This window comes from Psittacula echo (assembly GCF_963264785.1).
Source record: "Psittacula echo genome assembly, chromosome: 2".
Lineage (NCBI taxonomy): Eukaryota > Metazoa > Chordata > Aves > Psittaciformes > Psittacidae > Psittacula > Psittacula echo.
In genome coordinates this window covers 76693656-76716665 of record NC_137737.1, presented here as the reverse complement: position 1 = coordinate 76716665, position 23010 = coordinate 76693656, and positions in this window count along the sequence as shown.

Below are 23010 nucleotides of genomic sequence, written 5' to 3'. Positions count from 1 at the left end.
TCCATACCACAGCACATCATACCCCGGATGTAACTGAGAGTTACCCAGAAGGGCTAGCTCACTGCTCGGTTGGGCTCTATGTTATCAGTCGGTGGGTGGTATTGTATTCTCTTCCCTTGTTATTTCCTTTATCATTATTATTATTGGTGGCAGCAGTAGTGGTTTGTGTTATACCTTAGTTACTGGACTGTTCTTATCTCAACCCGTGGGAGTTACACTCTTTTCATTCCATTCTCCCCACACCCCTGTCCTGTCCCGTCCCTCTGGGAGGGGGGGAAGAAAGGGCAGGGGCGGGGAGTGGACTGCGTGGCTAACTTGACGACAGGGTTTAAACCATGACACTGGGTAAGGAAGGGCAAACGTTGCCGACAGCCAGGGCTGGGGGGAACCGGCTGAGAAACAGCCCTGCGAGCCCAGAGGGCAGAGCGGGAGGAGGGAGGGAGGGGCTCCGGGTGCCCGGCAGAGATGCCCCTGCGGCACTGGGAGAGACACCGGTGGGGTGAGGCTTTCCCTGCATCTCCTGGGAAGGCCTCAGGCTGAAGCAAGGAAAAGCGTGAAGAGGAAATCGCGGCAGAGAGGAGCTGCTATGGGCTGACCACAGTCCCCCATTCCCCATTCCCCTGCACCACACACACCTGTGAGTGTCTGGCAGCCAGTCCACTTTAAGCACTATACCATGGAACCAGGGATTTTTAATAGCACTCAGCAATGCTTCCTACTCTCAGGTTTGAAGGTGTAGTTGATCCCTGTCCAGTAACTCCCCTTTTGCAACAACTAGATTTCCACTCCAAATAAGTATTGCATTCAATCCATAGATGAGCTGTAATGCAGTTTGAAAGGATGCTGACCTGAATGATCAGACATTGTGACCCTTGAGGCAAACATGCATTGGAAAGTAAGTCAAGAGATAACCTCCAGATGCTAAGCACTCTGGCTTCTATCCGACAAAGCATTGTAACACACTCCCCAGCTTAGAGCACTTGACCTCAGTCCAAAGACCTTAAAACTGATGACAGTGTATAATACCATAATCATAAGGAGCACTGTAATATGGAGTTAAATTTTGAATGGAAAATATTTATGTATTAAAAAAATGCTTCACAGTAGACAAAACTAACACACATTTAAAAAGTATTTAATAAGCAATAAAAACAATAAGATAAAAGTTACAATCAGTTCTCTTTGTTCTTCTGTATTCGTTTAAGCATCATTTGTTTAAACATAATTTGTTATTATTGCCATACCATTGAGAAATAATTATTGTGCTCAGAGCAACAAGGAGCATTGGCAATGAAATACTGACAAACATCTTAATTGTAAATCTCTGAAGATTTGGTTCATATTAATATGGAAATTAAATTTTAAAAGGCTAATGATGGACTTTGTGGTCTGTTATCCTGCATCCTAAGCACTTAGATCAAATGTTTCATCAGTATTCCTGAGGAGATTGCCTTTATTTCATTTCAGAAAGTAATGACCTATTTGCTTAATATATGTATATTAGAGGTATTGCTGTTTTAGTACAACACTGGAAATTACATCTCTGCTAAAGCATTCCTGAAACCACTGACTCATACCTGGGATATTAGTTAGAGTGGACGGGTAATGGAGGTTGCACTGGGATTCCAGCAAAGGGATTACATGTTGCCTATGGCTAGCTGTGTGCCACTGGATTTTCTTCCTCTTCATACTGGATATGGCTGCTCTGAGGGCAGGGATTGATCTGCAGTATGGTCCAGATCCTCCTGATCCCTTCCTTACCCAGGTCATGGACAGACAATACATAATAGCAGTGGAGAGTTCCTCTCACCCCAAACTGGTCCTCATGGCCAGCATGCACTCCTGGTTCCCACATTTACGGATATATCTTTTTTTCTCCCTAAAAATACTTGAATTTTGCAAAGGCACATCTTCTAGAAAGCACTGGATTTTACTTGGAAATCAAAGCTCTAGAGATAGGTTTTGTTGGTTTTTTTTTTTTGTTAAAGTACTAGTGTCATTTGCATTCTCAGCTTTATGAGGAGATATATATTTCATGAAGAGATGCTTTTAAATGTTCCTCTTTGACTGAAGCTTTCAGTACTCTGTGGATTCTTAAGAAGTATCTTTAAAGAAATATTGAACATAGGTAGGCAGGTAGATAATATACACATCTTCAAGGTCTGTGTCATTTTCTGTCTTAAGCCAATCATTCGTTCCAAATTGATAGTGTATTATAATTCAGGAAATCCTAGTGGAGAAGTCATTATAATCAGCAATCCTAATTACCAGAAGAGCAGGTTTGTGTTCATGTAAGTTAAGACAAGATTTTTTTTTAATTTGGGAGTCATTCTTTCCTCCTCTCTCTTCTTATCTGAAGCCAAAAATTTTCAAGCTGCTTGTCATCAGATATGTCTAAAGTACATACATCCCTAATGGATGGCATCTGGTAAATTCTTTTTAATGTCTTACAGTAAAGAGCAGCTGCAGCAAGCAGCTGCAATTTGCTTGATGTTGTTCATCAAGGTTTCATTAACAACGACACATACCCAGGATGCATGAATATTATGTCTTTGAGTATTCTTGATAATAAGACATAACAATTTTTATACTATTGGATTAGGTTAGAAAGGACCACTGTTTGACTGGGTAATAGGGTTTATATAAAAATATGCTAAGGTGGCTCTTCAATTTAAAATTGTTCTTCAGAAGTTTCTTCAAATTGAGTTCACATGATGTCAACTGAGGCAATATTTTCTGTAGAAGGACTTAAATAATAAGCTAGGATTTAGAGGAAAGGGAAAGAGCTTTGTTTTTCTATTGGGAAGCCTCATAAGAATATGAATTATCTTAATGTCATAAAAACCTTGCCACTAATATTAATGAATGCCATTGCAGATTTTCCTGTCTGGGATCACCTGTAGGCATAGTGACCAGGCAAGGTGTATTACAATAAACACCTAGACTACATAGTGATAGCATTACATAGCATTTTTAAAACCGAAATTAGTAACTTGAGAACAGAAATTTCACTACCTGAGATGGTAAATTAACAAAGTTCTACAATGAAATCTGCCAACAGACTCTGTTGAAAATAAAATCTTTGATTCAATCACTGCTTAGCAGCAGATAGCATTTTCTTACAGTCCCATTTGATATATTTGTGTATTATGACAGAATTTACATATTCATTGTTCAAAAAGTAACACTTAAAATTGAAAACATGTTATTTGCTTAAGTATACCATCAAGAGAGAAAGCAAGCATACTAGTCGTTCTTACTGACATTTTCTAAAGACTGGATACTTCAGGCATAATTACTCTTTTCCTCTTCTTTCCCTTTCTTATCCAGATCTTCACTTAATCAGTCATCGGCAACCTCCTTTATTCTTAATTTGGCTGGCACACATTTCCAGCTTGATATGTCTATCACTTGACTACATTACTTATACATAATTATTCATTAGTAATGGACACATATAAGTTCCAGAGTAACACTGGATGTTGATGATGCAGTTATCCATTGGACATCTTCATTTCTTTTGGCTCCAGGCATGACTACTTGTTGTAATCAGTATGATGGGCTCACATGGCAATCATTTCCAAGATTCTTCTTCACATTCCGTTCCACATTCCACATGTGGAAATGAACTCTCTTTACATGTTAGAAATTGTCTAAAGTCAATTGTGTCCATTTTTGCACTGAAAATCTAACAATGGCATTTATGGTTTTATCCATTGGTACAGTTCTAGGATTAAAAAATGAGTAATAATTTCCTAATTCTTCCCCAAGAAGTTATCTAAGCTTGGAAAGATCTGTTTTGAACTGCATTATCAAGTTTCCTTTTCCTGCATGAGTGCTCTCAGTATCAAACTGGAAAAATGTGTAATCCAGTCAGTGCTCTGCATATATAAATGCTAAGGAAGTTGTCTCATTTGTTAATGTAAAAATCCTGTCTGGGTCAGTGTTCCAACATCATTACTACACTCAAAGTTTAAAGCAGTGATTATGGTTGATTTAGTGTTAATATTTGTGTCACGATACACATGCAAAATAATATAAATTCTACTCTGCCTAGGAAGATTCCAGAAATTTCAATTTTCAAAGATTAGTGTTTTATTAGTTCTTGTCTCTAAATTGGAGAGACATCAATTTGATGGGTGGACCACTTGGTGGATAAAGAACTGGCTGGATAGCTGCATGAAAAGAGGCGTGGTCAATATCCAGCTGGAGACCGGTAACGAGTCATGTCCCTCAGGGACTGGTGTTGTGACTGGAGTTGTTCAGCATCTTTGTCCGTGACATGGACAGTGGGATTGAGTGCACCCTCAGCAAGTTTGCCGATGACTCCAAGCTGTGTGGTTCAGTTGATACACTGCAGGGAACGGATGCCATCCAGAGGGACCTCTACACGCTTGTGAGGTGGGCTAAAGCGCACCTGATGAAATTTAACCATGCCAAGTGCCAGGTCCTACACCCAGGTCAGAACAACCCCAGGCACAGATACAGATTGACATTAGTCCCTTCAGATTGACATTTGGCTCCCTTTCATCCACGAGTACCAGTGTAATTCTACTGACATCCAGCACAGAGCAAAACCTGATGCAAGAGACAGCCAGAGGTTCTTTCTCTCTTCAATAGGTTTCATAAATATCTAGCACCACAGTTTCAATCATAGTTTTCAATTTTATTATCCTTTTATATGTAAGTAGTGTGAGCTAAAAAGAGAAATTGCACTTAGGTAAGGAATAGTAAATGAAGACTTTTCTAAACTGAAATTTCTCTATGGGAGTAAAAAAATTGGTTTAGATTAATAAATTTGACTCTAATAAAAATATTTTAAACCATCCATCGCAAGTACGGTTTTCTTACAGGTTGTTCAATATGCAGCTGTACGTATTGGTGATATCATGGTGCTAAGCCTACAATGCTGTTTGGGTTTCCTGTGGTCCCAGAGTTTTCTAGACAGGTTCTGACATTAATAAATGTATTTTCTGATAATTTCTAAATAATATTTTTTTTGATCTCTCAGGACAGTCTGTCCTATTAAAAAGTTTGACTAGTTGAATTAGGCAGACATGAATGCCACTATCTCAGGACTTCCTAAGAGAATGTGCTCTGATTCTCACCTGGCTGAACTACCTCTGGAAGCTGTTTATATTTTTGTATTTATTCTTGACAATCAGGTGCAGAAAATGGGAAAGTGAACAGACTATAGATAAAAAGACTTCTCATGAACTGCATTTTGGTTCTATTTCAATATAGAGACAATTAAAATTAACAGAGTCCACAAACTGAATCCCTTTTAAAAATGCACATATAGCCACTTTTTTTTCCTTTTAACTGAAGCAATCCCTTAATTCTGTAGCATGTCACTGAGAATTTGTAATAGCACATGAACTCCAACGAAAAAAAACAATTTGCCTTGGTTTTGGATGATTTAATCTACCCTACACAGTCTATTCTTGCTATTTTAATGACACTTGCTCTTCTCTTTGACATGTCACTCAAATTTAGAATTTCAGCTATGATATCAAATACAAATTTTTTTTTTTCATCTTATTAACTCAAAGCTGAAGTAAAGAGCCCTTAGATTTTTACAGACTTTTTGTGAGTGTCATGATTTCTGATCAAGATGATTACTTTTTTTAGTTTGGGTACTCAAGACTCCTGTTAGCTGGAAGGGTAGCATTACTTTCTGTAGTGTTGCATATCCCTTTCTGAACTAGCAGATTCTATCACAACCAAGAGATCCTCTTCCAGCATCGCACTGCATGTTCTTTTGAGTATGTTCTTATAACTGAAGTACTTTTATTTTCATATCATGACTTTCTCAGTCTGCTCCATATAAATACATGAGTTTTCACAAAAGGATTTAATTCCAAGTGGATTATAATGTTAGATTAGTCCCAGCCAAGTGGCAGGGCAAAACACTTCATTTCCTGCCGTCACTTCAATTGTAAAATCCAGGCCTCACTTCTAGAAAAAGGAGCAAGCTTTTTCAGCAAAATAGTGTAAGTTGAGTGTTTCTGAAGACATTCTCTTGGCATTGTCAGATTTAGCAATTTCAAGGGCATACATCTCAATTTTAAAATATGTTTGAATATGTACAGATATGTAAAAACACTGAACTATGCATTCATATAAAGATAGTAAACACATTCTCTCAAAAGCATTGTGTTTGTGAGACTTTCATTTTTTGCTTCTAAACCAGAACATCAACAACTTCTCTGGTTTACTCAAAGCTACAATTAAAAATGTTTTCAGAGGGTTTTGTTGTGGGGGGGGTTGAGCTTTTTTGGGGGGGTTGTTTTTGTTGGTTTTTGTTACATCAGATTTTATGCAATATGTGAAATAAAAATTCACCACTGCTGTGAGCAAGTCCATGTCATTACTGACATTCTGTCAGTACAGGAAAAATTAGAGTCTTGTGCAATGTTCATATATGCAATTATTTAGCATCCAAATAAATCAGAGGAAAATGGAGGTTACAGAAAGTAATACTGTATGTGATTTTTTTCAGTTGTGGTGTTTTCCATGAAGAGAAGCTCCAGTGATGAAAAGAATTTGTAGCAAAGGGAACAATTGCCATCTTACAGGATAGCATGCATCCATGTGCACACACCCTTTGCTAACACAGCAAACAGGGACCCGCAGCATACGCTGCTCATTCTGCCTTGGTGCTCACGGCAGTACCCCCATGAGCCACAGCAAAGCCATCCACCTCCCTCTGGACACAGCAAGTTTAAAAGTCCTCGGGAGGTTTGGGGAGAGAAGCAATAGAAAAGCTCATCCCCCATGGATTTCCAGGGTAAAGGTTGGACTTGATGATCTTACCGGTCTTTTCCAACCTAACTGATTCTATGACTCTACGATGTGGAAACAACCCTGGCACTCTGTATTGCTGAGCTCTTTCTCTTTGCTCTGACTGTGACTAGAGGGGGGAAGTTGAAAAGATTGCTTCTGTGGCACTCAGGAAAGGAAGGCAAAGTGCAGTGGGCTCCCCTGCCCAGTGTTGCGGCAATTCAAAGAAATCAGGCACTCCCTGGGCACTCCTGGACCGCAGAGGAGATCCTCTCCCAGTCACTCTTTCTCGTTCAGGTAGAGGTTGAAATACTGATCATTCCCCACACTGAAAACAGGTGCTACCACAGCTTCTTGAATAGCTTCACATTAGATCTTTGTGAGACAGGTTAGTTTTACCCTACTGATGATGTGTTGTTGCAATAGTAATCCTGCTCAGTGCGAGAGGAACCGCAGGTTCAGACCCCTGGTGTGTGCGCTTGGCTGAGGAGCCACTGGTGCGAGGCTACCATTTGCGGGCTTATGACTGAACACCTCTAAGTCAGAATCCCGCTTAGACGTAGCGATACTGCAGCACCGCTGCTCCTCGGTGGGCTTGCGATAGCTGGCTGCCCGCCCCGCCTGGGGGAGCCCGGTGTGGAACACCGCTAGTGGTCAGGACCAGAGGGGTGGACAAATGCAGTGCTGCCTCTCCGTCGTTGTGTACCACACGATCGTGGGGCGCCTGGCACTAAATCATTCGTAGATGACCTGATTCTGGGTCAGGATTTCATACATAGCACAGCAGCTCCCTCGCTGCGATCTATTGAGAATCATCCCTCGACACAAGCTTTTGCATTGTCCATCATATTTGAAAAATCATGGCACTCAGGTGAAGTTTCCAACTACAGGAAAAAGGGAAATATAACCCCCACTTTCAAGAAGGGGAAAATGGATGACCCGGGGAATTACAGACCAGTCAGTCTCACCTCTGTGCCTGGCAAACTCTTGGAGCAGATTCTCCTGGGAGGCATGCTAAGGCACATGAAAAACAAGGAGGTGGTTGGTGACAGCCAGCATGGCTTCACTAAGGGGAAATCCTGCCTGACCAATTTGGTGGCCTTCTGTGATGGGGCTACGGAACTGAGGGACAGGGGCAGAGCAGTTGACGTCATCTACCTGGACTTGTGCAAAGTGCTCGACACTGATGAAGTTTAACCATGCCAAGTGCAAGGTCCTACACCTGGGTCAGAGCAATCCCAGGCACAGCTACAGGTTGGGCAGAGAAGAGATTCAGAGCAGCCCTGCAGAGAAGGACTTGTGGGTGTTGGTCGATGAGAAAATGAACATGAGCCGGCTTCAGTGTGCACTCACAGCCCAGAAAGCCAACCATATCCTTGGCTGCATTAAAAGGAGCGTGACCAGCAGGTTGAAGGAGGTGATCGTGCCCCTCTACTCTGCTCTTGTGAGACCTCACTTGGAGTATTGTGTGCAGTTCTGGTGTCCTCAACATAAAAAGTTCATGGAACTGTTGGAACAAGTCCAGAGGAGGGCCACGAGGATGATCAGGGGACTGGAGCACCTCCCGTATGAAGACAGGCTGAGAAAGTTGGGTCTGTTCAGCCTGGAGAAGAGAAGGCTGCGTGGAGACCTCCTAGCAGCCTTCCAGTATCTGAAGGGGGCCTACAAGGATGCTGGGGAGGGACTATTCATCAGGGACTGTAGTGATAGGACAAGGGGTAACGGGTTGAAACTTAAACAGGGGAAGTTTAGATTGGATATAAGGAAGAAATTCTTTACTGAGAGGGTGGTGAGGCACTGGAATGGGTTGCCCAGGGAGGCTGTGAATGCTCCATCCCTGGTGGTGTTCAAGGCCAGGTTGGATGAAGCCTTCTGTGACATGGTTTAGTGTGGGGTGTCCCTGCCCACGGCAGGGGGGTTGGAACTAGATGATCTTAAGGTCCTTTCCAACCCTAACTATTCTATGATTCTATGATTCATGCTTCATTTTGGCACTTTTGACAGGGATGAAATTCACTTTTGTGAATTTTGATCCAATATGAGAGTCATGTTTTAAAACAGAAGTGAAATATCTGGACATTTAACAGTCAGCTTTTAATATATCAGGCATAGTGCAGATATCGTCCTTGAGTGCTTTTTTGTTTTTTCTTCTTAAGCACAAGACATACTCTTATATATGTCCTCGGATTTAAATTCAGGACCTATTCCTTCTAAAGTAACTTAGTGTTTCTATGAGATGATGAATGAATTGAAGAAACCCATCTTGACAGAGAAAGATATCAGCTTAATAATTTGATATTTTATGTTCTTTGTTATAATTACTTTTGCTTCAGATTAATGAATTCCATTTACAGTAGCAAGCTAGCGAATGAAAGCCACTGAACACAACTATGAAATATAATGGAAAGATGAGACTATCTGGTATACAAGGAATAAATTGAAGATTCATTATTTGCAAAAAAATTCATGGTGTAAATTTTGTTAAAAAGAAACCTTTTTCCCTTGGAAGAATCAAATGCATTTACATTCTTGAAGACAATTACCAAAGCTACAGAAATGAAAAACTAAGCTTTCAATTTTTTTCTCGAATCACTCCCCTTGTTTCCACTTATTTTTGTGCATTGCGTGTATTATGTCCTTCTTATCTCTCTGTTTCATCTGAAGTCCAATTATTAAAAGAAAAAAGAAAACAAATCCCAGTATTTTTAAACAAACTTATGTTTCTATATAAACCTTTACTTGTTTAGAAATGCGTGGTCTCATCTCCTGAGGAATGCATGTCTCTTTCAAACCGAGCCCCCTTGCAACAGCTGTTCTGCAGCCTAAGTTGGCTGAGTGCTGCTTAATAAAGACATTATGCTAACAAGTAAAATGGAATGGATTTGTAAGCTGGAAAATAGCAGTACCAAGGAGCTGGGACACAGGGCTGAGAGTGAAGGCATCAACACAAGAATCAAATGCCACAGGTAGAAGTGGCCAAAGTCAGACATCTCCAGACTGAAAGGCAGCCAGTAACTCCATAGCAACCAGAGTCTGAGAGAGGCAGGTTTCCAGTGAAGAAGCAGACAGCCCCCCGGTTGTGATTCAGCAGGCTCTGAAGTGAAGTAGCAAATAACACAGAAGAATGAGCCTACTGCTGGAAATATCAGAAGTCTGGTCATTTTACCCATTTGTTTGTCCAGATTGAAAAAAGCAGTGGGTAGAATAGTGAAGCTATGACGTATGTGTAAATATGACCTGTGTATGATATCCAAGGTCCCAGAATATCCTTCCAGCCAGCAGCATCTTACCTGAAATTTAATGGGGAAGATCCTAATAGTATCTGAGACCCCAACTCGTATGTTACTGGAAAGGCTACCCCCCTCAAAAAAAAACAAAACCCAATGACACTCATCCCCACCACACCCCAAGCAACCACAAACTTTCCAGGGAAAGACTATAGAAATGAACTTTATAACATAAGGCAGAATGGCAAAGACCAAAGGACAAAGTTTTGTGTATGTAGCTAACAAAACAGCATAGAAACCGAGACTTCATGCTGGTATGGAATTTCACTGCTGCAACAGATATAAATACTACCTGTCAGGCTGTAAAAGGGACCAAATCAGATAATATACATTTGTGAATAATGAGAGAAAGTAGTGGTAGTGTGAAGTTACCCTGTGGACATTAGAAAACTATGTTCTCCCAGTAATATGGGCTCTCAGAGTCCAAATAACTCTGGTCCAAATATACTCTGAATATGCATAATGCAATGTAATACTCACTGTGGCTAGGTGAGAAAAGGAGCATCTGACTCCATACCCCAGAGCTCAGCACACACAGGTGGAAGTGTGGGAGTGTCCAGCACCCAGGACTGCTTGTGTCTTTAATCCACAACTGTTTAATGTGAAGTACATACGATCCTGGACCAGTAACCACAAGAATAAGCAAGAAGACTGTGTCTGCTTTTCTGATGTTTGTGTTGCTGAAAGCAATGATATATAGGAGGTAAAACAACAGGGATATGTGCTATTCATTTTCACCTTTTCTTTAATGTGCCTCATCTTATCATCTGGGAGTATCTCCATTATTTCTGGGATACTGCAAGCACTGTTTTTGTCAGCTTTTCTTTTTGCTGTGAAGTACAGGTACAAAGAGGAGAAGATTTCATTTAAGCATGCTGATGCTCCCTCTCTCTGTGCAATTAGAACAGAGCTTCCCATTTCATTTTTATACCTAGTTTTTGAACTGTCTTAGCAGTACATCCATAGGAAACCAAAAGGAAAAAGGGAGGGGGGGAGAAGGAAGAAAAAAAAAAGAAATAATTTTTTAACCAGATGCTTAACTACCTGATGCATTTCCTTCATGGATCTTTTATGACATTACATGCTATCTGACATCTGACACTCCCTTGCTTCTTTACAGCAGAAAATAGTGTCAGATTTATGCAGTAAAGTCTACAGTGAAGCGCTATTTCACTGGCATTTAAAGGAGAAGATACAGCATAAGGAAACCTTTGAAAATAGTTATTAACTGTACTGGGGTTTCTGGCAAGGTTTTGGTAGCAAGAGTGGATTCTGTGAGAAGCTGCTTGAAGCTAGTATCAGGTGGTTCCAAGATGGACCCACCACTGGCTAGCATCAAGCCCATCAGAAACACTGGTAGCACCTCTGGGATAACATATTTAAGATGGCAAAAAAAACTGCTGAGGAACAGCAGCTGGAGAGAGGAGTGAAAATATGTGAGAGCAACAACTCTGCAGACACCAAGGTCAGTGAAGAAGGGGGATAGGAGGTGCTCCAGGTGCCAGAGCAAAAAGAGCCCTGCAGCCTGTGATAAAGACCATGGTGAGTCAGGCTGTCCCTTTGCAGCCCATGGAGTTCCATGATGGAGCAGATATCCACCATCAGCCCATGTAGGACCCCATGTCGGAGCAAGGGGATGCCTGAGAGAGACTGTGATCTGTGGGAAGCTGACACTGGAGCAGTTTGTGAAGAACTGCAGCCCGTAGGGGGAAGGACCCACATTTCAGAAGTACATGGGGACTGTCTTCCATGAGAAGGTGCCCATGCTAGAGCAGGGTAAGAGTGTGGAAGGAAGAGGGAGCAGCAGAGATAGCATGTGATGAACTAACTGCAATCCCCATTCCCCATTCCGCTGTGCCACCGGGGGGAGGAGGTAGAGAAATGAGTAGTGAAGTTAAGTCCAAAAAGGAGGGGGTGGGAGGAAAGTGTCTTAAGATTTAGTTGTTTGGGTTTTTCTCATGATCTTACTCTTATTTGATTGTTAATAAATTACACTAATTTCCCCAAGTTGAGTCTGTTTTACCTGTGACAGTAATTGATGAGTGATCTCTCCCTGTCCTTATTTCAACCCATGAGCCTTTTGTTATATTTTTTCTGCTCTGTTCAGTTGATGAAGGGATTTGATAGAGTAGCTTTGGTGGGCACCTAGTATCCAGCCAGGGTCAAGCTACGACTTTAACCATGTGTGATTCCAAGCTCCTACCAGACCATGAGTGATCTGGAGTGGGGGGTGGTGAGTCATGGTCATATTCCAACAAAGTGGCCAAAAAGAAGAAAACCAGTCATGTTCTTTAAAGTCCTAATATGCAAATTTCATCAACAGTAATGTAAGAAGTTTGACTACACAGAAGCCTTGGTTTCTTATAAGCTGTTCTTCAAGGTGTATCTTTTCTCCCAGCTTGCTTGCAAAGGAGAAGAGGGAAGGAATTGAAGTCAAGATACTATAGCTGTTCAGATTGCAAGTCTTGTTAGGTTTTTGTTATATTTGCTTTGGTAGGACTGTCAGTGGTTAATCGATCGAGACTGCTTAGGACTACTAAATGTATTTAAGTTTGTCAAGGGCATTGTAGCTTAGGATGGGCTGCCTTTTATGTAGCTATTATAAACCCACTGTCATCAACTTGAAGAATTTTGCAAGTCTCATCCTGTTTCATCATTATCTTAAATCCCCAGCTCTCCATTCCATGTGACAACATGAGAATCTCAGGATTCATTTTAAAAGTATCATGAGTTTCAGTCCTTGTAGGATGGAGAAAAGTTCTTTCTCCTTCTTTTGAAAAAGAACCCCATATTCTGTTATTTTTAAGATCATGATTACTAAGGAAAACTCATCATGGTATTGCTTTTAATTAAGGTTTGACCAAATTTCTAGTCTAAAACTGTATTTAAACTAAGTATCTATGCAAGTATCAGCATTATATTTTCAATATGAACATATGCTTCTGCTGCTGAAATTCAGTTAACAAGACTTATAAAAAGGAAAAGGGTTTGCATAATGTTTGTGAGAATCATTGCCACAGGAACTCATTGAGGCAAATACTACAGTTACTTTCTAAAGAGAGATGGATAACTAATAGCACTGGTAAGAATCCATGCCTATGCAAGCTAAGATGATAACAAGGTAATCAGATTTCGTGCTTGAGGGTGTTAGCTAATCGCCTGCAGAGTTTGGGCACTGCACAATTGGCTGAGTGCATCTTGTTTATTTTTATGCTTGCTCTGAGACATCACTTATTCACTGCCACTGTCAACCGCTTACTGGACAAGATGAACTAAATGGTTTGTTCCAGCATGATGAACTCTATGTCCTGTAATAAATGTTATCATAAATATAGCAAGCCATCCATTTTAAGACATAGATAAAATGTGCATTATAGCGTAATAACTGGTTAGTGGGCATGTGTACTGCTGCTCTCTACTGAATTACAACCATAGGCAAGGGAATGACACTTGTTTTGTGTTTCTGACTCCATGGGGAAAAAAAATGTTACCTTCACTACCTGTATGCTACCTTTGTGCTCGAGTAGATGCCAAGAAAAGAGCAGGAAAAGATGTTTTGGGTTTTTTTTCCCCCAGAAGAAAAAGTAAAGAAAAACCACACAAGATACTCTTATGTTTTAGGCATGAAGGTGAAAAGACTCTTCTCTGACCATATCATCACCTAGTCCCAAAAGCACCGGGTGGAAAAACTTCTGATGCCTTGTCAGCCATGTCCTTTATACGCAAGAGAGATGGGACCTCTGATCATTGGCACAGAGGGAAATAAACTGTTCCCCACTCTTTGAAGCAGTCATCTCTTCAAAGCCAAAAATGGTCCTGATCAAGATTAAGGTAAAGGGGAAAATAGAAATGTAAGGGCTTGAGAGTAAAAATTCTGAAATTAACTACCCAGAATTTTAAAAGTGAAAAAGGCTTTGAATAAATAACCTTCTTCCTACAAAGTAAAATAAAAGCTACAAATAAACATATTTCCTTTCTTGTTATTGAACTTGTTCTAGTTCATCCCAGAAAAGTTGGACATACAAGTGATTTTTTTCCTCCCAGCATTCAGCTGGGATGAAGTAAGGCACTCTTAGAGCCCAGTATAGTAAAAACAAACCTCTATTGATAGCGCTTGTCCAGTAGACAATACTCAGTAGCACCTAAAACAGTCTACAGAGACATGTATTGTAAAGCCAAGAAAGACTGTTATTAGTTCTCCTAAGGTATAATACCTAACCCTTTTTAGCAGCTTGACATAATCTTTCAACCTCATAGTAAAATTTGTCCTTGATCAGTCACTGTGTGTTAAAACTGAGTTTGACTTAACTTCCTTAAACTACATATTGATGCAGTTTCTTATATGGTATCTTTATGATATAAATTAACATATATTTTGTCTTTTCCGTTGTCCTTCTAACAGATAGATCACACAGGCTTCACATATTCTAAGACACATTTAGAAATGACAGATAAAAATAAATGGCAGTGTATTTTGTTATAGTCTTGCACACTTCACTTTTAATTTGTCAGTTACATTTCAACAGGTGGAAAGTACTTCACCTTTTTAACAACATCCATTAACATTTTATTGATTGAATTGTATCCCAAGTCATTAAACAAAATGTCTTTCAATTATCATTAGATAATGAGCAAAATACTATGCAAACAGGAACCAAACTGGCTACAGAAACTGAAGTGTTTTCTTTAACCTACAATGTGATGTTCATTAGGTCTCACACAAAGAAAAATTATATTATTGATTTAATAACATGATTGATTTGAAAGCCAGGGGACCAAACAACCTTCTGGAGTGCTGTGTATTATCAATCCTTTTATTCTGTGGATAGCTGCAGAAAAACTTCACATTGAACTTCTTTCATCTGGCAAAACATTAATTTTGAATTCAATCTATACCTAGTTCATTTTTTCCAGCTACTACTTAGATAGTGTATAATACACATTTTCCTCCAATTTAGGACAATTTACATGAGTTAAAAAGCCATAACTGAAGAAACCATTCGAAAATGTTGCTCTCCTTTTCAATAGTGCTCTATTATACTAGGCTGTCAGGTAAATTGTAGAAATGAAGATCCCAGAAAAGCACATTGAGCCCAGTAAAAGAATTTTAGCTGGTATCTACCATTTTGTCAACTGTTTGATGATCAAACATAGCTGTCTTTAAAGAAGGTGAATTTAAGGTACTGACAGTCTAGTCCCTCAGAGTGGACCTGTGTTGTGTAGAATCATAATGCAGGTGTAAGCTGCCTATTCCAAAACATATTTAAAGCAATATGGAAGTTATTCAATGTATGTTTCTTTTGCACTGCCACAGGAATGTGCAGGAGAAATGTAATTAGTACATTACATTACTTGGGTTTACAAATTAATACACCTCAGTCTGTCAATGTTCTCTTTATCATTTCATTGCTATTCTTTTACCCTCAGAAGAACCATATGCATGCAGTTACCAAAGGATACTCAGTTTTCACAGTGGACTCTGTATCAAAATCCTAGCATATTATAAACATGACAAAGTATTTTCTAATGGACATAAATCATGCCTTCAGTTGGAGTCAGAAAGCCACAGTGGCAAATGACAAAGGACTTCAGTGCTTTCTCAGCTCATGCTTTCAGACACATCTCAGTAAACAGCGTATTCATTCTTGGACAGCTACCCAAGGCTGAGGTCCATACTGCCACTGATACCTGAACTAACTAGCTTTAAGCTAATTTGCATGTATTTGCACACAGATATTTTACAACAGCATAGATGCATGCACACATATGCACAGTATTAGCAAGAAGAAACTTGTTGCCTGTTTTGCTCAGCAGAGACAGCCAACTTCAGCTGTAACAACCTACCTACCGCCAGCTGCTGCATGCAGAATGGCTTATTTAACAACACAACACAAAGCAGCTGCTCTTGACTGCTCTTCTGCTGCAGGTGCCATTTCTGATTGAAATTACTGGAAAGTGAAAGTGCTTGTGTGGCCAGGTTCATCCCTTCAGAAATTCTACTGTAGCACAGCTACAGTACTGCAGACCCATTTGTATCTTTCTGTGGGACAAAGTGTCAGGTTCAATGCACCTAAATAGTTACAGGCATTTGCAAAGGTGTTTAACTCCTGTATACTTGGCTAACAATTGAGAAAAAGTCAAACAATTAATAAAAAGCAACAAGAAAAGATACAAGCCTCCACAAGGCTTTCTTGGGCATATGAAGTTCCATCCCAAAGACAGCAGAAACAACTTATTCACCACTAATATTCAGCTAAATTCAGCCAAGAGTAATGTTGAAAACACAAAAGGACGTGTCAACAGTGGTAGCTATGCATATACACAATACTCACTAGAACTGAATATAGCATGAGTTCTGTCATGCATTTAGTGAACTTGCCTTGGTGCTTTTGAGTGCAGTTAGTTAATCGTGACCTTTTAAGCTTCTGAATTCCCACAGCTTGGACTGAGAAGCCTCAGAAAGACTGCTCTTCTATAAGCTACTCTTACTCTTCTCCCAATTTCAATTGCATCCTACACCATTTCAAAAAAGGCACCTCTTAGGAATGAATTAGTAGCTTTGAATTTTACTCCCTTTGGAGTCTGTTAGAACCAAAATGCCATACAATTCACAATGCTCTTACAAAACTAGTCATTGCATGTATCAATTTTTGCCAACCCATCCTTTAGACACAGAAATTTGCACTATAGCAGCCACCTTTTTTTTTTTTTTTTTTCTTTCCCCTAGGAAAGCTAAAAAAGCTGCAGAACCCCATGTATTTTACCTTAAAAATTCACTTTTTCAGTCATGGCCTGAAAGGATATTGATGGGCTAGGGAGACAGTATTTATGAGATAAAAAGGCAAACCAGTCAAGCTGGAATATAGAAGTCTGCATACTTTAACCCTTACACACTTCACAAAAACTTATCTAGATCTGGATCCAAATTCTGCAGCTCAGTCTCTCTTTTCCCTTCCTTTACTTCAAAAGCCTCTTTTTAACTTAAAAAATTCTGCTGTGATAATAATGCTCCACCTAGTGGAACCAAAACCTTGACATATTGTAACATAGTACAAACTTGGAGAACTCGTCTCAGTGCCTAAGCAGGCCATTTTTCCAGTGATAAGAAAGAAGTGCTAGTGTGACAATTACAGTATAATGCCAATTTAAGAAGACAAAATACTGTCATTTTAAAATATAGTGAACAAAAAGAACAAACCTTTTGGGGATCTGACATAATTATGACTCTATCACTATTTTGCTTACAATGACTCCTTGGTACAGATTTACTTAAAATAGCTACTTCTACAAAAACATGTCTTAATCATTGATTTTTTTTAAAGAGTAAGTAGAGAAGATCTGTCAGATCATGTTGTCTAAAACTAATATATTGCAGGTCAGTAAATTTCACCTACTTGTCTCAGTATCTTTTGTTTTATTAAAGCATTTTTGATTTTGTGGTAGTGCTTGGAGACCTCAGAAGGGGATTGATATCCCACTGTTCTTTATGTTGGAAACAAACTTAATGAAGAACTAATCTTCCCTTCAAAGTTCATAATGTGGTGTGATTTTTCTCATCACATAGTATGTTCACAACTCAAACAGCAAGGTGGGTATTTTTCATTCCAGAGAGCATTTCAGATGAAGACGTGTATGGAACAGCAAGAAGCCTTTAGGAGCCTCTGAGGGTGAAGTGTGAGGTAAGGTAGGGAAGAATCATTCATTATGCCAGCCATTGGAAAAATATCTGCAGTACATAGTGACCTTATATCTGTGAGAACTTGCACATACTCTAAATTAGTATCAGGCTCATGAATCTTTTGATAAATAAAAAAAAAAAAACAAACAAACAAAAAAAAAACAAACAAAAAAACAAACCAAACACAAAACCCACCTTTCTTTTTGCATTACTGCAGTGTCTTGGAATTTTAATACTCCAAGTACCCAATATGGGGAACACAGTGAATAGGTTACACAACTCTCTATACTGCAGAAAGATTTTTATTCAACGAGAAGGGTGGCAGACATATCCCACTGAAAGTCAGCAAGAATTTGTGGTGCTTTCCTCTTCTGAGAATCTCTCTTCACTTCATGTTCCTAGATTCTTACTGTTATACAAGGAAATGCTAAAACCAAACCAAACCAAACCAAAAGCTAAGCTAAGAATCTGTAGATCATTATACATATGTATGTATGTATGCATGCCTGTACACATACATCAACATACTCCACAGTGTAAATCCTGGACAGATTGGTGTCTGGGGTTTGTTCTCATGCAGTGACTTGTTTTCAAACAATGCTTAACACAATCAATAAATTACATGACTTCAGGACAAGTGAGATAAAGAAACAGAAGCCTGCAGGGATATTCAAAGCTCTCCAGAATAACATGCTTGTTTTTATTCAAACAGAATGTGTCTTCTCTTCTTTCCCTTCTATGTTCCATTGTCCATCCTTCATCCTCCTCAAAATATCCTCTTTTTTAAGATCTTAAATCATCACAACTCCCTGGAGTACAGGCAACATTTACAGAACATATACATAAAAAGTGCTTTTGAGGCAGCAATTTCATTCTCATTAATGGTATTTCTAGCCTAGGTTCATAATATATCTATCTCCTTCCATCAAGGTAACTGTCTTCAATATCAGTCATTTAACTCAATATCAGTCATTTAACTTAACTTGAAGCTCACACAAGCCTGCTATGAGGCTGCATAGCAAAGAAGGAAGATTTGACTCTGCATATAGAAATATGCAGGGGAAAATTACCATGAAGAAAGGTAGGGTATGAACACTACTTTCTCTGCCCTAAGTCGTCATGTGTATATGTATAATATGCAGAAGGAGTGAGATAGCCTAGAACTTTCCCATTAAGAGACACCAGTGTTGTTGCACAGCATGTCAACAATGTGGTTAATAGTTACTTTTGCTCTGAGGCTCCTGAGGTTTATTTCTACTTGCTCCAAAGAGTAATCTTGACACAAAATCTGCCCAGCGCCAATGCAAAGACAAGCAATTTCTTTATGTGAATGTGGCATTGCTCCAGCCCACAAGGTAGAGAGTAAAGTTCAATAAAAAAAAATGCAGATGCCCTTTATTATAGGAAAACTGTGAACCTCACTTGTGAAACTTTCTTTCTGTATCTCTCTGTACCAGTTCTCAGGAGACTGAAATAGCAGCAGTGAACTTCAAGTCCTCAGCTCACATGGCACTATTCTACGCATGTTACATGGATACATGAATGTTACAGGGATCTGAACTTCAGTCTCTTATATTGATTAAAATGATGGAATTAGCACCTCCTCAGGCTTCCTTTTTCAACAAGGACAACAATAACAAATAATGTTCTCCTTCTAAACTTCATTTTATAGGGAATGTTGCAGGTGATTTTATGTTTATTTACTAGTTTTGCTCCTCATCCAGCCTCCTGCCATGGTGAATCAGAGGGAACCAAAAGATATATGACTTTGTTTACTCTTAATTCCTCTATATTCAGCAGTAGGGGCAGATAGTTATAAAATGAAACATTGAAAAAGCGGAACCAAAGACACCGGATGTCCTTTAATTCCCTAGAGTTTTCTTGGCAGCAGACATTATTCCTGGTACATGTGAAAAAATCTTTTCCTACCGTTTAGAGACAGAAACCCTCTATTTTGCTTGCATTGACTGGAAATGCCTATCTGGAAACCCAAAGATGACAAAAAGGTTTCTTTCAAAATCACCTGGAAGCTAAGGTATGAAAGGCCATACTCCTATGGCCTGTTTACAAAGCTAGAAAGGACTGGAGACAAAAACAGACACTGGTGTACTCAACCCACAGACAGGGAGCACCATAGATGAAGAAAGCTGAAGGAAAAAGGCATGCCAAGTAATTTTACCTCCATGTCACACTTAACAGTGAAGAGTAATTGCTTGGACGCTGGCTACTTCAAAATTACTTGCTCTGAACATTCACTGCATCTCTTGGGTGAAGTAAGTGCCATTTTGTCCCTGATTAATTTTATGGATTGAGAGAAACGAACTGATTATATAGATACCATATTGATTTGTCTGCTGACACGGGTAATTATTTTAATTGTGCCTCTTTATGCTAATTACTTTTGACTAACAGGGCATCAATTCACTAGGATCTGTGCTTCACTTACTATTGCATTTCAATCAAATATTTTAGCTTCTCATTCTGTTAAATTTGAGTGGATTAATGTAAGACATTCAGCAATCAAGAAAGTTCAATAAACTGAGGAAAATGGAAGCAATTTAAGAAGCGCAACTATCTGAAATGAACATGTAGACATCACAATGATTTGCAAACCAAAGCAAAGATAAAACCATCATTCTAATTAAAACACAAAAAAAATGTGAAATAAACACACAAAAAGCAAGATGCATTTTGTGGGAAAAAAAAACCCAAAACAACCAACCAAAACCAACAATCCCAAAATGTCAGGAAGAGATTGGAGATACCAGAAGCAATGATCAGGTTTGCTCCCTGCACTTCCATCTTGCCGTATTTTCCTCTTCAGCCTTTTCTTCCCTTTGTGATATAAAAACAGCAAGATAAAGAAGTATTGCAGGCAGGGATTATGAACTTTCTTGCTCTTGCGGTTTACTGAGGATTAGAAGGTTGTTAGCATGTCTGCAGACTGCTCTATGCAGGGCTATGAGTCTGCTCTAAGAATTGAGGCCCAATTCTGTGTGTGCTTGCTTCAGTTCAGCCACATGCTGAAGAACTGCTATAGAGGTCAATCTTTTTCCCAGTGTGCAGTCCCTTTCTCACAGCTCTTCCTGTTCTTTGCCAATGCCTCTCCCCAGCTGCTGTGACAGTTCCTAGAATTCAGTACTCTTTTCTTCAGGTCTATTGAGATGCTGTCCAAATGAAACTCAACCCTCATCCACTGAGGCACAATTGCTACCTTCCCACCTGCTCTTTGTCAGCTGTTTGTATTGGGGTTTTTTTTTCACTTCTTGAGCTGCACGTAAAATGAAGACATCACTGTTTTTTATCTGCCTAAATGGTGTTCTATCACATTCTTGATAATTCACTCATATTTCAGGTATAAAACTCCTCAAACCTCAGACCTTATCCACCACAGAACAAGACACAGGGATTCACCAGGAATTCATTTGGCAACTTATGTATTTAGATTTTCTTATTGATGTACCTATGAAAGTTGAGAGGTACTTGATGTTCCTACAGTTTCCCTCATACAGGTTGTATTCTTTCTATAAATACAGTGTAGATATGCTTTGTAAGATTTAATACATGCGATACATATGCATTCAGATGTTAAGCTGAATTTAGGGCAAAACTCTTTACCAAATACAGTAACACAGTAAGAATTTTTACAGTAGCAGAAGATGTCTTTGCAACTATGGGCATAGTTATTTTTACTAACTTTGTCTAGATCCCCTAAGATTGTAATTATTTTCGTACATTATTTATTTTCTTGTTGCTGTTATTAACTTTGAATAGATAACTTTACCACTATTCACTCAATTTTATTAGGCCATTATATTTTTATTACTTTCCTAGTCTTTATTGTTATTGCCATCATGCAAATGGCTTGCACTGCAAATGTCTTCATTATCAGTAAAAATTGCAAGGAAACAGAGAGCTCTTTGGTCACCATTTAAAAAAAAAAATATCACAAACTACACTTGGTAACTCAGAAGACTGTATATGAGGAACCAAAGCAAATATCAAACTTTCAGCAGCCTTGAAAGAATAATCCAGCAACCTGGGGGTACTATGCCTGCAATGTCAAAGAGAAAATTCACAGTAACCGGATTGCATCCCTTGAGACCACAGTCTGATGAGAGAAAGTAATCACCCATCAAACTGGTATGCATTCTGTATCTTTATTGTATTCCTTTATGCTCTTCTCTGCATCATTATAGCACTTGTGTCAGCTGACAAAGCACATTGAATGCTATATAAGAACTTCTGTTTTTATCAGTCATGCCTTATTATTTTTTTATTTGGTCAAGCGTGTGTCTAATTTTTATTTTTCAAAAACTTCATCTTGGACAGAGAATCTACCATGTTGTAAATACACAGAAACTTCTGAACAGCCATAGCTAAACAGCTATGGTTTCATGAAGGGGTTTAATATTCATGTTATGTGGAAGAGGCAAATCAGAACAGTTTTAACTGTCCTTATCTGGAAGGGTTTTCTAATTTTCTTTGAATAGGTAGTTGTTTATGCAGGAGTTCCCCACATTGATTAGATTTTGCAAAAGGCTTACTGTTCTTTGCTTTGATACTGCCACTGACTTGGTTCCTGTTTCCTGACCATAGCCTCTTTTTGTTTGGTTGGTTTTGGTTTGGTTTTTCTTTTGGGTTGGGTCGGTGTTTTTTTCATTGATGGCAACTCATTCTGTAACATGACTTTTCTTCGACAAAGTGTATGTCTTTTATAGCTTAAGTAATAAAGCACACACTGAATTAAATCATGGACCTGTCTAATTCCAATAGTTTTTTAGTATTTGAAGTCCCTTAGCACATCTTTTCCTTTTTATCAGTTCCTTAAATCTTAGATTGTTTGTCACCTACAGATGATCTGAGATTTAGAACCAACATGCACACGTCCTGTTAACTCCTATGCAAGCCACATGAGTTTGAAACATACTTTAAAGCAGTTTTTGTAATTTCATCTCTACTTATGCAACTCAGAAACAACTGGGAAATCTATTTTCGTGTCTTCCGTATTATTGCCTGTCTGGAACAGTCCATGTATTTAATGTCATGTTTGAAATTTTTGAATAACAAAAGTAAAAAACCAACATATATAAAGCAACTTCAGGCAAAGTAAGAGTGTTCTTTATATATTTTGTCTAGGTAAGACTAATGGGATGACACAATGAAGCAGGTTTATCTCTTCTGTTCGATCATCTGTTATACATTCCACAAACTAAAAGCCTTCCTTCTTCAGCTACTTCAAACACCATTTACAGTGTGGAA